General features: G+C 41.7%; 1 protein-coding gene across 2 annotated transcripts in view; it reads left to right on the plus strand.

Annotated features, from left to right (window-relative positions):
• Samd12 (sterile alpha motif domain containing 12) overlaps positions 1-17,715 on the plus strand; it is a 364,536-nt gene that overhangs the window by 184,073 nt on the left and 162,748 nt on the right. The window lies entirely within an intron of this gene.

Raw genomic sequence — 17,715 nt, forward strand, 5'->3', positions numbered from 1 at the left:
GCAGGGATCATAGGTAGACACTTGACAGGGATTATGGTCCATTTTAAAGATTATTCACTAGCACATTTTCCTTCAACTCATTATGGAATCCTGCAATCATCTGTGTCTTCAGTGGCTACTAAGCACTACTAGTATCAATAGTGAAATCATGAAAAACAAAAGCAATAAACCATCAACAAGACTTTACTTTGCCCAAGCTTTTTGTTAGCGGAGGTCATAAGTTACCCTGTGAAGACAATGTTTCTGGATAACTGTGCTCTGATTATCTTGGCAGATACCAGCCACTGATCTGTTCTGATTGTCCTTTATGAGCACAGAGACTCTTATGGCATATGTCCTCCCCAGGACACACTCAACATCTATCCCTACTCAGTGCTTTTTACTAGGAGAAAAACAGGGCCCGAGATTTCTAAGGGTTCAGTGACATTCCATAGATGAAAGGGCCAGGTTTTACACGCACAAAGGTGACACTCCCTGCCCTTTGACCCTTCTGGTTTGTTTGGCTGTCACAGTGTCCTTTTCAGCCTTGATCTCTGGGCACTCTGCCAGTGTGGTTATTCTATGTGACTGGCACATTGAGCTAGGAAATGTTCACCTACATTTCTGTCACCTTGGTCTGTCAGAGTGATCCCACCATTTGCCTTGCTTCTGTGTCTTACATATTTCTTTCTGGTATTTTGATCTCTGAGGACGTGCCTTTGATTAGGGTTTCTACTCCTTAAATGTTCTCTTTTCATTTCTCTATCAGAAGATTGGAGATACCTCGGGTGACACAATTTCTCTGGTATATTAAATCTGGGAGTCAAAACACACTCGCTTTCTTTGATCGATGACCTACTAAGCCTTTTCTATGTCTAATGTCACTGCTTCTGTAGGGCTGAATTATTTCCGTCTCTCATCCTTCCTCTCCCATGACTTCCATATGTTGCATAGGGTTTTATAATTAAACAGAATAAACTGTTTAGAACTTCATCTTGAAAACATATGTTGTTTCACATCAAAAGACACAAAAAGTGGAGTTTTCTATATCAAAAGGATAATTTACGAACAAGAAATGAAGGCAATGTAAACCCAGCTCAAGGAAAAACTTACTTACAAATTGGACTGAAAGATCATGGGGTGCATTTCCAAATGGCCAGGAGATGTTCTTCCAGCGGAATCTCAAGGTTAAGTGCAGAAACACATGGGGTAGGCATGGGATCAGTCCCCATGACCTCAGAAGGTTCACCACCATTGATTTGATGGCATCACGTATTTAAAAGATGAGCTCTTATAGCTCTAACTTGTGTGCCCTCGTGTGTTTTAAATGCTTTCATATTTTAGATAAATCCCAGAACAGTAATAGTCCAATGCAGAAATAACACACGGGATCCAAAACAAAATAAACAGGATGATCATTGCCTTGCTGTTAATAATAACCTGAACGAAATGTTAGAAATTCTAATTTTCAACAATACCCTAATTCTTTCTATAAATAGGAGAGAGTGCTAGGAGCATGCCCTTCAAACACTTGCATTCTTTCCGCTAGAGACAAATTACAGCGATGGCCCGAGATGCCTTGAGTCAGGACGATGTGCCACCGTAAAGTCCAACCCAAAACAAACAAAACTTGATGTTCCATTAGAGATTTATGACTTCAGACATAACAGTTCTGTAAAGTCATTCCAAAGACGGTGTCTCCTCTTTCTTCAGTTTAGGCACATTCCAAAGCGATTCCTCACTGTAATAGAGAAGTTGTAACATTTGACATCTTTATGTAGAGGACTTAATTTAACCAATATAGTTTTCATTGAATTCAAGCTGTCGATGTTATGGTGGCAATACGTTCATCAGCTATAAGATGTTTTCTCAAGCTCAGTTCTGTTTTTAGCAGCTGATCAGTATTCATCGGAACAAGCCCTTCCTTTGACAAGGCTGTCTCCTGGCTTGTGAGGGTATATGTTCTAACAGCCACACCAGGGTGCAGCGTGTGTTGATTTACAGATTTTTTTTTTTTTTTAGCAGAAGGCTTGTGTTCTGCTATGCTCCATTGCTCTGCATACAAAGGAAGGCATTTCCATTGTAAAAGCAAACTCATTTCAATTGTGGAGCCGGTGCAGTTCTGCCAGGGACACAGGGCAGGGTGACATGTCCATGCTCCTTTGAGGCGTGTGACTTTTATTATATCCAAGTATCTCCTGATGGAAAGAAACTCATTATACAAAAACTGAGATTTACTCAAATGAGAAATCAACAAGTTGTTTGTTTTTGTTACTCTCTAAACTAAGAAAAAGTTCTTACTCAAAAGCATGTTCATTTCAGAAGAGTGGTTAAAAGAATAGGATTTGACATTGAGTGGTCCTATAGCTAACCTAAAAACATTAACTCCTCTGGCTAGGAAGTCTTTGTCTTCAGTCTTCACTACGTGCCCTTAACTTTCACATCTAGAGAATGAGAGGAAAGTAATGATGCTCACTTGTGAGAACCTGGTAGACTAATTCATAGCATTTTTTTCTCAGAACTGGAAAAGAAAAAAAAAAAAGAACCTCTCAGTCACATATATTGTATGTAAGTACTTATGAACAGGTACCTGTGCACATGTTTCTGTATATATTTATGACTTACCCAGTGCACAAATACATACTACACTCCAATTACAGAGTACTCAAAATGTTTGAAGGAAAATGAACACTTATAAAACCAATTGAGGATATTCACATAGAATTTTTACCAGTTTTGTCTAATTATGTATTAGCAAGGCCACTATTCAAATTCATTTTTATTCCTTCCACATACAGCTAACTGTAGAGTCGGATGACCCAGAAACATGTTTAATGGCACCACAGAACCATCTGGTCTGTCTTGAAGTCACCACTGACATTATGAACATTTGTGTTCGCGAGTCAGTTGATGCCTCTCCACCCTATAAACCCCAGTCAGGGTGTGACTTCCCTAGGAAGCAGACATAGAACAGATGTCTTGGTTACTATTCTATTACTGTCAACAGACCCTATGACCAAAAGACACCAAGAAAGGCAATCTCTCTTAATGAAAGTAAGCATTTCATTGAGGGCTTGCTTCCAGATTCAGAGGGTTAGTCCATCACCATCATAGCAAGAACCAAATAGGCATGGTGCTGGAATAGTAACTGAGAGAAGGCAGATAGAGAGAGGGAGGAGGGGGCATGGTGTGAGCTTTTGATACCTCAAAGCCCACCCTCAGTGATATATCACCCCCAAGGCCACACCTCATCCAACAAGGCCACACCCACTCCAAGAAGGCCACACCTCCTAACCTTCCCTAAACAGTACAGTCACTGGGGAGTAAGCATGCAAATACATGAGCTTATGGGGGCCATTCTCATTCACACCACAACACCCAAGCTTCCCATGCTAATATCAGGGGAATTCCTTACTCTTTGCATTACTTTGACAAAGTAACCAGAGACAAAATAATCAGGATAAAAGCAACTTAAGGAAGGGTTTATTTTGATTTACAGTTGTGGTGTCCACTCCACCCCGAAAGCACACCAGCCCAGCCCGAGGCAGCTTGTCATCTGGCAATCAAAGTCAAAGTGCAAAGGGTAGCAAATGCTAGTATTCAGTTTGCTTTCTCCTTTTCATTCAGTCTGGCCCTTCGGTAGGTGTTCCTACATCAGTCAACCTAAAATCTCTGACAGAAATATCCAGAACTTATATACAGAGTGGTTCTAGATCCTGTCAAGTTGATGCTCAATAGAAACCATCACAGAGTATGCTCATACTCAGCACCTGGGAGGAAGTTGACATCAGCAAGATGGGGTAGAGGTAGGAGTTGGGGTGTGATTCAGACATGGGAGGGCCTGAGTCATGCCCTTGGAGTGATTTGGAGCTGGGATTATCCTGTTTTGGGGGGAAAAGAGTTGCCAGCACAATCACTGGCATAAACATTACATGTTACTTGTGGTCATTTTAGAACAGCCCACATAGTTCCACTGTATCACCCAGCATGGCACTGGGTCACTGCCTCTACTGTCAGTAAGCCATGTTTACAGAGAATGAAAATGAATTTGAAGAGTGGCTTTGGCAGTGCTCCCTAAACAAGATGAAACTATTAATGCATCCATGCATACTGGGATCGAGTACCAGGAAGGGGTAGGCTGGTACCTTTCTCTGCCCATTTCACTAGATGCAGGTTATTCTCAGGAAAAGGGTCAAGGTCAATGCTGGTCAAGGTAATTCCTTTTAGCGGAAGAAACTTACAAGAATGACTGACAAGTGGGAAGACACTACTTAGGAACTGCTGGGAAGTTCCTCAGTCCAGAAGGAAGGTCTGTGTCACAGCATGAGGTCCGTGAGCAATCAGTAGAACCAATTATCATTGCAAAGTGTGGTTTGATTTGGTCTCAATTATCTGGTTTCTTCTCTCTGGTTTTGTTCCTTTCACCTTTCCCTGTCTTCCACTCTTTCCTTAACTATTTATTCCCTCTATTTCTCCAGCTTTAAGTACAACTGGTGCACAACGAATTGCACATCTATTACATATATAATTGGTTGATTGCATCTATGAATATTCCTGCTAGGATACCACCAGCAGCATTAATTTAATGACTATGTCCAGCACTTACAAAGTTTCTTTGTCTCCTTTTAGTTCCTCTTCTCTTTGCAACCCATCTCTCCCAATACCACTAGGCTACTTGGTCCAGTAAATCTTTGACGTTTTAGAATTGTATTTGAATAGAGTTGATGGTAGTCTAATGAGAACTGGAAATAAAAAGACACGAGAGGATCCTCCTCTTTTCAAAGTCTCTCTTTGATTGTGCAGAGAAAGTCTAGACAGCTGAGAGGGTAGAGAAGGTAAGCTGGAGAGATGAAAAGCTAATCACTTGAAGTCTTACCATTCCTTGCCATCTCTGGGATCATAATCCTATTATTTAAATTGTCAGACCCCATTTTACTCATTTTAAAGATGAGGATAATAATTCAACCAACTCAAAAGATAACTGCAAAGATCACAGAAGTTGAAGATAATAAAGAATGAAAAATTGATGGAAGCTACACCCAGGGTATCATAATTACTTGATAAATTAATGTCTATGGTGATGTTTTTATTGTATTAACAATGGTGGTGTCGAAAGTTTAAGGGTCTGCTTCTATATGACACTTTTACCTTTGCCTATTGGGCCAAACAAAAGACATTTCACCGGAGAGAAAAGCTGTTACAGTGTATCCTGGACACAGAAGATTTAACATACAATCCAGAAATGCAGAGTTTCTCTCCTTCCAGGACCTCAGGCCTCAAGATATGCTGTAGTGACTCTCTTAGCTAGATTCCCAACATTAAATAAAGGGACAGTTTTGGAAACATCACCCAGTGTCTCATTGATTCAGGTTTCTTTCCATATCTCCAATCACTTTTCAAGAATATCCTAGTAGGCCCAGATCTCTGGGGTGTGAGGAATGGGACCTCTTCTCATTTCACACTTAGCTTCTTTTTGCTCAAGGATTCAGATGTCAGCTTTCCCACAAGGTCACCCAAACAAAATCCCAAGACCTGTCTTCTTTTTGGAGCTCCATTCTATATAACTGCCCGCCCACTCGACCTCTCTGTTGACCCTGTCATAGACAAGGGTTATTCATAGTAGACATCCAAACCACCATGACTGCTGTTTGCTGTCATACCTGCTCACTCAGTCATTCCCATGTCAACAGATGGGCTTGGGCCTTTAACCAGAGCTCCCTAAACAGACCACATGTGACAACCCTTACAAGTTGATTCAGGTGCTTCGTCTTTGACCAGTCATTCTGGTTCTACGTGCATGTATTTCTCCTTTACGCCCATCTTCCTATCAGCAGTGCTTCTCCTGGAAGCCATGATCTATCCGCTCAGCAAAAGTTCCCATTTCCCGGCTAATTTTCTTTACTTCCTGTCATTATGTATGTCCTCCATGGAGATTATTTGTGAGAAGCCAGAAAGAATTTTGAATATAAATGTCATCATGTCATTCTCATATTAAAAACTCTGTGCTGGCTCTGCAGTGCAATTATTGACTGTAAAGTGAACAACAAGACCCTTCATCTGCCTCCAAGACCATGAAGGATGTTGCCTTCAGCTAGCTCCCCACCCCCTCTCAAATCCAAGCTCTTATCAAATTCCATGTGTCAGGCTCACTGGATTTCGTGTTTTAATTTGAAGCCTGTATTCCACTAGCATTTACATGTATTTCCTCCCCCCCCCAAACTATCACCTTAACACCCCCACTATCTGTCTTGTCAGAAGATGGGCAAAAGGTGCTTTCTTCAATTTTGCTTTCACTACACCGTATTCGTATTTAGAACTGCTTATATTTTTCTTATGAAAAGCCCCATATATTCTTTCTTTTCTGTTTTAAAATGATATCTTTATCTAAGTCATGTTTTTGCTTTTTATTGTTTTCCCTGTGGAGCTGTAAATATGGGCCTAGACTACATGGATTGCATTCTGGGCCCTTACTCAGCCTCTGGCCTAATAGCTCACACATTCATTCTCAAATAATGAACTAATTAAGCAGCTGTAGCCTTCCAAATAGTGGCATGTTGGTTCTAGTCTCTGCTCTGACATGTGTTCACCATGTATCTTTGGACAATCCCCTTCACCTTTCTTCATCTCCTTTTGGGGATGGTATTTTCTCCTTTTCACACAAAGTTATCCATTTACTCAGTCAAACTTGAATGAATAGCTATCCACTGCTGAGCGCTGGAGTTACTTCACCCAAAGCAAGCCCGGGGGTGAGAAGAAAAGAAGGACATGGTCCTCGTGATGAAACAGGAAATGGGACAGCAAACCCTCTGTAAGGCCTACTGTTATACAGTGCTTACCTGGAAATAAGCGTATGGCATCAAGTATTATGCTAGGCACTTTTAAATTTAGAAATTTATATTTTTATATAATTTATTATATAAAGGAGAATGATACTTGATTATACATTAGCAGAAAAACAAAACAAGGCAATTAAAGTCAATCCTACTTTACAGAAGTGGAAACTGTGACTCCGCAGCATTTAGTAAATGATGCATGTTCATAGAGCCAGCCTTTGTAGGCATCATGCTCAATGCCCAGGCTTTTCTCTTTAACATCAGGTCTCTGCAAACACAGCAAGAAATAGGATTAAACCCAAAATTGAAAACACTATCTAAAGTGAAGCTAAAAGAAAGCAATGCGGCACCACGGCTGCACTAGAGTTAGTGTTCTAGAACAAACTATTGTGTGTCGGTCCTCCAACCTCAAAGAATTGCAAAGCATTGTTCTGAATAGCACTCCATTCTCTGTGAGTACAAGCGAGTAAGATGAGCGTTACATTTCATAGGAAGCTCAAGCTGTAATGATCACGAACAAACAATAACAGAAATCAAGGCAAAATAAGTTGAATAAAAGAGGAAGTTGGAAAAAAGCGAAGGTTTTGGTCTAATTTCAGATTTGGATTTGGCATTGTAAAGATGAAATTCAATCAATTAATTCATTCTTCTAGCCATAATTAAACTTGAGTCAACTTCCATTACTCTTCCATTCACGGGGCCCTTCAAGCTATATTTCCATTGAAATGTTCTCTTATATGCAAAGATGTCCAAGATCAAAAATAGGGAAGTTTTTACTAGAGCTAAATTGGAATCCCTATTCTGCTGTTTCTTCACGTTGTTTTTTAACTGTGTACATCTCCAGCAGCAGCATTTTTCTCTCCTGTAAGACTGAGATTAAGACTCTATCCTAGGGTAGTGCCATGGATGAAATTGGTGTGAATAAATTATTAAGTTTCGGACACAGCTTTCTATGTTGGTTTGCCTCCTCGTTCACATACGTCTTATGACTAAATTCTGAGGGTATCTGCCTTTTAGATGGGCATTTTCAGAAGCAGTTGGTTAACAGCAAGCATCTAGATCTGTGGTCCTTCACAAAGGGCCAACTTTGTCCTCCATCAGATACTTGCTGAGAATTTGTAGGCATTTTTAATTGGCACAGGTGGGAAGACATTGTTAGCTGAAAAGCCAGAGATTTTTGTAGAGAGTGTCCTAAATTACACAAGACAGCAATCTTTTCGCGTTCTAAGACACACAAGACAGTCACCCAAGGGTCAAGAGCACTGCCTATCATGATGTCTTTTTGAGATTTTTTTTTACTGATTACTATTTTATTGAAATTAAGAGAAAATGGATAAGAACAGTATGTCTTCTAGATTCATGTGTGCTAAGTGAAGAGTCTCCAGTAAAAAAATAATAATTGTTGTTAACATTTATATAAGTTCCCTCATTTCTCGAAACTAATACATCTTGGTAATAATATTATTTTTACCTCTTTGAATACTATTTTAATTTAAAATTGCTTAAGGATAGCAACATTTGTAGAAATAACTCTTGAGTGTGAGTTTTTAACCCTCTGGTGTGAGCAGAGGCCTAGTGCAGAGGGAAATCCTGTCACCCAGCTCCGCTCACCCCAGCCAACTGACTCCCCAGCACACCCAGCATCTTGGAACTAGGTGATGAAATCTGACCATTTAAGTCATAATAAAGGGAAATAGAAAAAACAAAACTTTTAAATATTGTATGTGTGTTACCTCCTGACCTTGTAACTGAAGATCTGTTTTCTGCAGTTCTTCTAAATTATGACTGTTTAAAAAAAATCCCTTATAGAAAAAGAAGCTGAGTCAGGGAGTCGCCATGATTCTCCCGCTCCAGACAGACGCAGGTTAAGATCCTCCCTGGTAAGCCAGCTCGTGGGCTACACAGANTTTTATTTATTTATTAAAGATTTCTGTCTCTTCCCCACCACTGCCTCCCCTTTTCCTCCCCCTCCCCCAATCAAGTCCCCCTCCCTCGTCAGCCCACATGTTTTAAAAAAATAGATTTTGTTTCTCCCTGTTCAGCCTTGCTTCTTGTGCATGGTCTCCGGGTATTTGTCGGAGTTCCACCATTCAGATGTCTGCCATAGTTTGGGTGTGACTTACACAGCTCCCCTCACAGTCTAGGGTGGATTGTTTTCCTTTTCCTGAGGTAAGGTTCCTGGAGGGAGCAACAAGACTGCTGACTGAAGTGATTTCTTGACAGCGCAATAGGGCGGGAGGAGGAAGACTATGATTCCAGGTCAAGAACCTGAAACCTGGAGCCAAGTGCTGAACCCGTGCTGTGCAGCTAAAAACTGGGTAATCTAGCACAGGATTAGTCCTGTCCTCCGAATTCAAGGCCTTTTTCTTCTTCTTAGAGATTTCTAGTTGCTCATTTCTACTGACTTGATGGCCTTGCATAAGCACTGTGAAAGCCAGAACATTTTCTGTTTCTGCTGTTGTACATACAAGAAATTAGACCAACAGTCACTTTTACTAATCCTAATACTGATGAAATTTTGAGAAAACCAAAAGGTAAGGAGGACTTCTCAGGTGATTTAGTAGATAAAGTTTTGCCTTGAAAGTATGAGGAACTGAGTTCAATATTATGAACCCATGTTAAAATAGTAATAAAAACTGGACATTGTGCTAGGAATCCCAACACTGAGAATGCAGAGATGAACAAATTGGTGGTGCTTTCTGAGTGTCTAGTCTAGCCTAGTTGATGAGATCCAGGCCAATGAGGGAGCTTGTCTCCAAAACTTTTAAAAGGGGTCAATGTCATCAGGGGAAGGACTGAGGCTGTCCTCTGACACCAACACACATATACATACATTTGAATAACCGCCACACACACGTACACATGTACATCTGTGCACACAGACCCGCACCAACAAATGTATAAGATAAAATGAATCTCTCCAATTTTAAAAATAAAGTGAAAGTTACCTTACAACCAAGATTTAAATGTCTCTTTGGCCATGGGTGCTATTTCACGTTAATTAATTTGTTGACCCTCACGTGCCCTGTTCCTGTCCTTTTCAATATACAAAAGCTCTGTGTGTTTGACTGTTGTAGCTATGGCTGTAAGTAGATTGTTGAGGAGGGGGAAATGCTTGTCAGTAGGCATCTCACACGCTTCTTAATAATTAATTTTGAAACATGCCAGGTTTGCAAGGCATCCTTCACCTGGTGGCACCCGATCAGCAAAGACTCTCACACTGCAGACAATTACTGACAAATAAAAACACATGTACCGTGAGGTTTGGTTTGCCCGTCAAAAGCAGAAAGACCTTGAAGGCTGTTTATTGTACCATGAATCTTCAGCTATAACTTCCATTAGGTTGGTATGAGACTTCCTTGCTTAAACTAACTGAATAAATAAAAATCCCCACTCTGGCTGCTCTGAGGTAAGTTATTACTGAATTTTCTCAGAGACTAAAACAAGCCTCCCCCTCAAAAAAAATGTTTTAAGGGATTTTTTAAAAATAATTTTTGGAGATGATTTGCTAACTGCCATTAGCAAAATAAAAAAAAAATTCAACTTTTCAAGAGGCTCAGAATAACAGGACCACGTTTTTACTCAGTTTGAAAGGTACTCTAAGTAGTTTCTGTCTGAATTTATATTTTAGATGGAAATTAATATCATTCCAATTCCCTCCTATTAACATCATCAGCACCTGAATATAGTCAGCCAAAAAAGTAGACTGCCTAAAACAGGCTTTCTACCTAAGACTGTTTAAAAAATTATAATATGCAGTTCCCATCAGCCCAGTAAATTACTTACAGTTAGCTGCAGTGCAAATTTCCATTAACCCTTCTCTTTCTCAGCCCAAAGAAGGGCATGCAATCAGGTGCCAGTCATTCTGAGTCTCTCCAAGTGAAGGACCAGGACGGGCAGTGGGCTATGCTCCCAGATAGAAGGGAGAGGAGGTATATTGGTCTTGCCTTTTTGCCAATGAATTAGCTAACCTTTGAGTCCTTGCTTGTGATGCTACTGGGGGGGGGGGTGTTATCATCTTTAAGAAATCAGGGCTATTGGGCTGTCGGGTTAGGGAGATAAATTTGCAGTGTATCGTTAGGTAATAAAAAAACCTAAAGGCCCTTAACCTACTCTTAGACACAGTGAATTGTCTGTTTAGAGTGGGCTGCACAGAAAGCAGTGGCAAAGCCCAGACTCTATTCCTACAGTCAGCTGAAAGAGAAAATGCCATCCGAATTCTTGTCCACTGGAAAAAAGAGAGGCATAATAAGGGAAGGGTGTTGGAAGGCAAGACATTTAAAGTGTCCACTTGTGAGCCAAAGATGACCCACACAGATTATTTGTTTGACTCCAGTAGTGCAAAAAAAAACATAGGTAAATTTTAAACTGGTATATTTCGTAAAACTCATAAATTTTCAGTTATCTAGAACTTAAAACAGAAGCAGTAGCAATAGTTGGCCCATATTCTAACTGTACTTTTACAGAGCAAAAAAAAAAAAAAAAAAAAAAGGATTGAAATAATCTGTTTTAGGAGAAAAATCAAACTGTGCAGCCCAACTAATTTCAAAGGTCCCTTGGAGCTGCTCTTCTCCCAATCGCGTTATCCTGGCAATCAAAGCGCTCGGATTTGTGACCTCTGGCGTGATTGGATAAGGAGGACAGGACCCTGTGGGCACGTGAAGCAGACTGAAGTATATGGTCAAATTTAAGGTGAATTCCAAATGCATTTTAAGGGCTCATAATTCAAAGGCCAACACTGCCCAATGACAAACTCGTATAAAATGCCAGAGCCCTATGGTTTTTATGCACCTACATGTGATGTCATTTCTTCAGGAGGGAACGAGGAATCAGTGGCCGCTTAATGGACAGTGACACGTGAAATAGAACCCGTCACTCACCATTCAACCAACTCAGCTCCCTCCCCTCATCTCATATTGACTTTTGTAACTGAGAAACTCAGGGTGTCTGACCTCAGGCAAGGCAGCACTGGGGAAAATCAAATAACATTGTCTTCGCCCCACCCCCACCTGCTTCCTCTCCGGCTCCTATTTCTCATCTACGCCTTTCTCCGTTTTGCGCACTGTTGACTTAATTCCCTGGCCAATTCTCTGCATAGGACAACACAGGCAACCTCTAAGGGCAAATCTAGTGTTGTTTTATACCTTGGGAGATGGTTTAAGAAGGAAAGGGAACTTTCCTCTCAACAACCAGGACAGTTTCAGTAAGGAACTTATATTTGCTCTGTCTGAGTCACATCCACGCCACAGTAATTTAACAAATATTTATTTAGTGCCAGAATGGAGTCACACTCTGGTTAGGTGCTTGAAAACCTCGGTGAAGCAGCCCTGTATTCACGGAGCTTGCACGGTGTGGGCAGGAAACGGGAAAGAAAAACTAAACACGGTAAGCAAGAAAGTGCCATTTTTCTTGAGAACTGAAAAATCCTACAGGGGGATTCTTTTTTTAATTGTCAAAGTTTCCCCAAAGGAGAAAGAGCAGCTCCCAAAATGTGAAATAGGAGTTCTCTTACAGGGATGGATAGGAAAGCCATAGAGACAAAAGCAATGGAGGTGAGGATGGTCTTGATTGGGGCTTGTGACTACACAAACCCCATTCCCTTCACCCCATGTGTTCTCTTGTATTGTTGTTTTAAAGGGGGAAGCTGAGACCAAGAGTTGCCTGAGAAGCACAGAGGACCCACAGGTGCCTGTCTGCCTGCCTTTTCTCCTTCTCCTCCTTTTTTCCCTCCTTCCTTTTTTCCTTCCCTCCTTCTGTACTTCACATACCCAGCAGTGAGAGATTCTCAGAGCTCCTGAACATACCTTTCTGTTTCTCCGAGTCTGTTTCCTAGGCCTTGAATTCCCTTCTTCCTCCTAATCACCTCAGTGACTTCTGTTCTTTGCTCAAAGTCCATTGAAATACCATAAGGTACCATGTGCATGGGCTCACAGACAAACAAACAAACAAAAAGTAGTGATTGTAACTGAAGTGAAATTTATCTTTTTCACTGTCTTCCTAGTTCTTTGTAGAAGAACAAGTTCAATCTATGATATGTGATAAATGACTCGATGAATCTGTTCAGTAGCAGCTGTCACAGCCGCCACCCCTCATCCTCTGTCACTGTCCCCTTTTTCCTTCAACCCTTAGAGATGGTGACCGTTCACAGACCCTCCAATTCACCCAGCCCAATCCCTGTGCAAGAACTAGCAGAAACAGGCTTGGTGCGTGTATTCGTTGCCTTTCTATTTTTGTGTTAAAACACTATGGCCAAAGCAACTTAGAGAAAAAAAAGAGTTCATTTGGGGCTTATCATTCCAGAGGAAAGAGTCCATCTTCAGCATGTCAGGGAAGTGTGGCAGCAGGTCGGCATAGTGGTAGGAACTCCTGAGAATTCGCATCTCTCGCCCCAGGCAAGAAGCAGAAATAGCGAACTGGAAATGGTCCTTGGATGAGAAACCTCAAAGCCCACTTCCAATGATGCGTTTCTCCTGGCAAACCTTCCTAAATGGTGCTGCCGACTGGGAACCAAGTTATCAAATCCAGAGCCTGGTCGGGGGTGGGGGGGTCTAGTTGGGAGGGGCATTGTAATTCCATCCACCACAAGGAGGATATGAGGGTCATGTGAAGAATTCTCCAGCACTCAGTTAGAGGCTCCTAAATCTGCAGCTTCTTAATAAGACATAGAGCTTTTAGGTATTTTATGGCTCTTAATCAGCTATGGATAAACACAGTACTTTCACAGAATCATTAAAAATGAGATAATCTATGTAAAGCTCTTAGGACGGTGTTTAACACATAGTAAATGTTTGCCATTGTTATCGCTGTCACAGGAGAAAGAACAGGAGTCCTGTGAGTGTAAAGAGGTAGCAGCCAGCAGAATATCCATGAGACCAAATTTGCATCATCCCCGTGGTTCCAGGTTTCAGAGAATGTGCATATGTTTCATTCTATTCTGTCATTACAGTCTATGTAGTTTTCATCCACAGTCTGAAACTGAGGAAGCTAAAACTCAGATCGTGCCTTACTGAATATGAATCCGTATCTATTAGTTCATAACCCCATGCTTTCATTATTTTCTGCTTTGGCCTGTTTCTTGGGACTAAATATTACCATTTTGGAGTGATAGCACAATGGGTTGAGCTGAAGAATGCTGGGTATATGATCACCACACTGATTGCTACTCACTCTGAATGGGGCTGAAGTTAGCCTCAGAGGATAGCTGGTTAGTGCATAACCTAGGCCTTTTCTTCAATTTGAAATAACTCAATACATATTGACCATTTGCGGGAGACTAGCCGAGGGATCGTTTACAGAAGAAAAGATGCCCTGCGATTCAGTGCATCTCCCAGGAAAAGGACACTGAGAAATCTCAATAGGAGCAAAACTGAGGCCACATCTACAGCCCAGCCCGACATTTCCATTCACACTTTCAGCATGTAACCATTATCTTAGAAACTGGTGATGGTGTCTATCAAGCTGAAAGACACCCAGGACTAGACTTGAAGGTCAGAGACGTGTCCAGACTTAAGTCTTTGCCTGAAGCCACTTTCACTGAGCCTAGCTTCTCCGTGTGGCCATGGACACCTGTGCCACACACACAGGGCTCCAAAGCTCCTTTTAGCCTTGGTTGACTGAATAAAGACAGTAGTTCCTAATGATTGGCACCTGTCCTTGTCTTCTAAGAAATCTTTGCAAATGTGACTAAGGATCTCCACATGAGCCAATTACTTGGGATTATTCAGGAGGTATTATTGCTCACCACAAATGTCATATAGGAGAAGTAGGTAATTATTAATAAATATATATATGCATGTATATGTGTATGCAGAAAGAGATGTGAAATGAAGCCAAACTTAATGGTGATATTTCCACAACCAAAAGAACCTTGGAATAGCTAAAGAATTGAAAACACAGATTTTTGCCCCTTGCCCGCTTCTGGGGGTCATGTGGCCCTACGATGCCTTGGTTTTAGCCCAGTGAAATTTGTGTTGTGATCTGGTTTCCATATCTCTATGGACTAAATTTCTGATGTGTCAAGAGCCCATCTTTATTGTAACTTAGTATAGCAACAGAGAAAACTATTAACTGGTTCTTTTTCTTCACTTGTTCTTCCTGCCCTGCTCACCTTAGCTGCTGATGGTTTGTGGCATCTGTCTAAGGCCAGAACAAAGCCTCATCTGCCTTCAACCTTTGGGAAGGTCAGGTATTCAGCCTCAAGATCTCTGTTCTTTTGGACAGCAGGTGTTCGTACGCTCATCACCAAGCAATGCAGCTCCCACCGTCCACCATGGCCAGATTTGCATGTTTGTTTCATTTGACAGTCTCCAATCAAATGCCTTACATCATGTTCAAAATTTGAAAAGCCGATGTCCTCATTTGGGCCTAGAGGCAAGAGCTGTTATACATTATAGGAAGCAATCTGCCTCATCCTATCATTTTAAGTACATGTCTCTGAGCCTTAGGTGGAGGGGTTGTGTTGTAGATGTAAGAATCGAGGCCAAGCACCCCACGGCCAGTGCTTTCTCTGCATTTCGCCCAGTTGTAGCTTTCTGTATTACTCCCCATCTGCTGCAAAAGAAAGTTTCTTTGATGAGCGACTCTTCTCTGTGGGGGAAAGCATAAGTGTTAAGAATCAGTAAATGCTGGTTTAGGAAAGTGGCTGTGGTAGGTTTTTCTTAGGGAACAACACAGAAGAGGAGGTGGGAAGAATGTCAGAGTCAAAGGACCAGAACATCTGCTACAAGTGTGTCTTCTACATATGACAAGAAAGAGGCACCGTGGACTCTCAGTGGTGTATCGCTTTAACAAAACCTGAATGCCAGCTGACGTCCCAATTCTGATTGGTGGGCAGCGTTAGGTGCTTAACCAAATCCTGAACATCAGTTGACATCCCATTTGTGATTGCTGAAATCTCACAAGGCCCTGCCCCTAGATGAAGAGATACAGGTAATTAATGATTCCTGGGAGAGGAAGAATCAGTCTTCCCCTGGGACCAGCCCCCTGACCGATGACCCAATACCAAGTAGTGAGTCCTAAAGCACGCACATGTAGCTACACTAGAGGGACACAAGTTGTGTTTATGTTTTTATTTACATACATACATGTATGCAATAATAATAATAATTTCTAAAAGATAAGATTATGAGACGGAATGGGTGGGTGGGAGTGGTACACAGGAGGTGTTGGAGGGAAGGGGAAGAATAGTTTAAATAAAGTACATGTATATGAAATTTAAAAATACATAAATATTTCTATCATCTGGAAGCACTCAGAATAATAAATGAGCATCTGGCTACCTCACGGTCCAGTCAAGTTGGCTTATGAAGTTAATCATCATGCCTATGTTTATGGAATAGGTACGCTAGAGAACCACACACAATCATGCCTTTATGGATAGCCGATAGATGCAGAAATACTAGAAGCTTTCAGGGTTGCTACCGGAACGCCACACCCAAAATTCTGCTGTGTGAACATCTTCAAGGGGTCCCGTGAATATTTTTTAACAAAAGTTGGGTCATTGCAACAACCTCTTTTCTCTGTAACTCCTACTGTGATCTGACCGTGTTACCTGTTAGCTCAACGTTTGGGGGGTTTTAGGAAAGCACCGAAGGAATGAAAGAATGAGAATATTAAGGGGAACAAAGAAGGAGATTTTAATCACCTCCTTTTTTAGTTCTACCTATTTCATTACTTCTGTAGATCCCAGATGTTTCTTGGAGATAGAACAGCAGGAATGGACCATGGTTTCCGGCTCCATCACATCCTTTCCTAGAGCAGTGATTCAGTTTCCTGCTCATAAAGGGGACCACCAGCCATTGTGGACGAGCTTGGAAACCTGAGTGGGAACTGAGGCCCTCCTTCGCTCCATGCTGTTTCTAGGAATTGTAAAAGTCATAAAAACAGAGCCAGGAATCTTACTGCCCCTGCCCTTCCACCCAGCTTTGTGGCGCCATCACTTCCTGCTTTGACTTCTCTCCATGTCCCAATCTCCAATCTTTTCTGCCCAGAAGAAGCAATGAAGATCCAGGGAAGATCTGGCATAATGCCAGGGTTACCTTTGCTCAGAACTGCTCACACTTCCCATTCAGTCAATCTCCAGTCCTCCCCAAGCCTACTAGGCCTTCTTGAGCTCCGTCCTGGCCTCTTCTCAGACCCTGATTCCTACCTGTGCCCTATCTTTTCCACTTGGCTATAGGGACATTCTCCATTCCCCTGATTTCCCTGACACTTCTGTTCCCTTGCCCTTCTCCCAAGTGTTTGACTTCTTCAATATCAATTCCATTCATGAGGATAACTGCTGCTGTAACAAGCAGAGGCTTAAAATTAATCATGTTTATCATACTATATTTGTGAAATCTGGAAGTTCAAAAATGTGTGTCATGGGGCTCAAAGATTGTAGTAGAATGACTTTTGGAGTGTGTGGGAGAGAAGCAATTTTGGAGTCTTTCTCAGTCTCTAAAATCTGTGGGGACTTCATATCTCCTGGCCTCTTCTCTCTGACTTCTGTTTGCATTGCCAGACCACTTCACCCTCTGGGGTTCTCTGTACCTTTGTAGTGAGACTTGATGGGCTGCCTGGGTGATATATTTTTCCATCTTGCCATCCTTACATTTCAGCTCACTTTTACAAAGCCTCCTTGGCCGTGAAAAGTCACAAACTAGATTATAAAATCCTCCAGTGTTGTCACTTGACCTTGCTGCAGAAGGCAGTGGAAAGGGAGTGGGTCTGCTTTTTTTTCTCCTTGTTCCATTTTCGTGGTCACCATCATCATCTGGTGGAACCAACACTTAGCTATACCTGGGGAGCTTCTTCCATTAGAATGCCACAGAAGCTGTATCTCTCTCTCTCTCTCTCTCTCTCTCTCTCTCTCTCTCTCTCTCTCTCGCTCGCTCGCTCGCACGCACACACACACACACACACA

The sequence above is a fragment of the Alexandromys fortis genome, unplaced genomic scaffold, assembly GCF_014885135.2.
Source record: "Alexandromys fortis isolate MF-2015 unplaced genomic scaffold, M_Fortis_MF-2015_v1.1 scaffold_2_1_26212458, whole genome shotgun sequence".
NCBI lineage: Eukaryota > Metazoa > Chordata > Mammalia > Rodentia > Cricetidae > Alexandromys > Alexandromys fortis.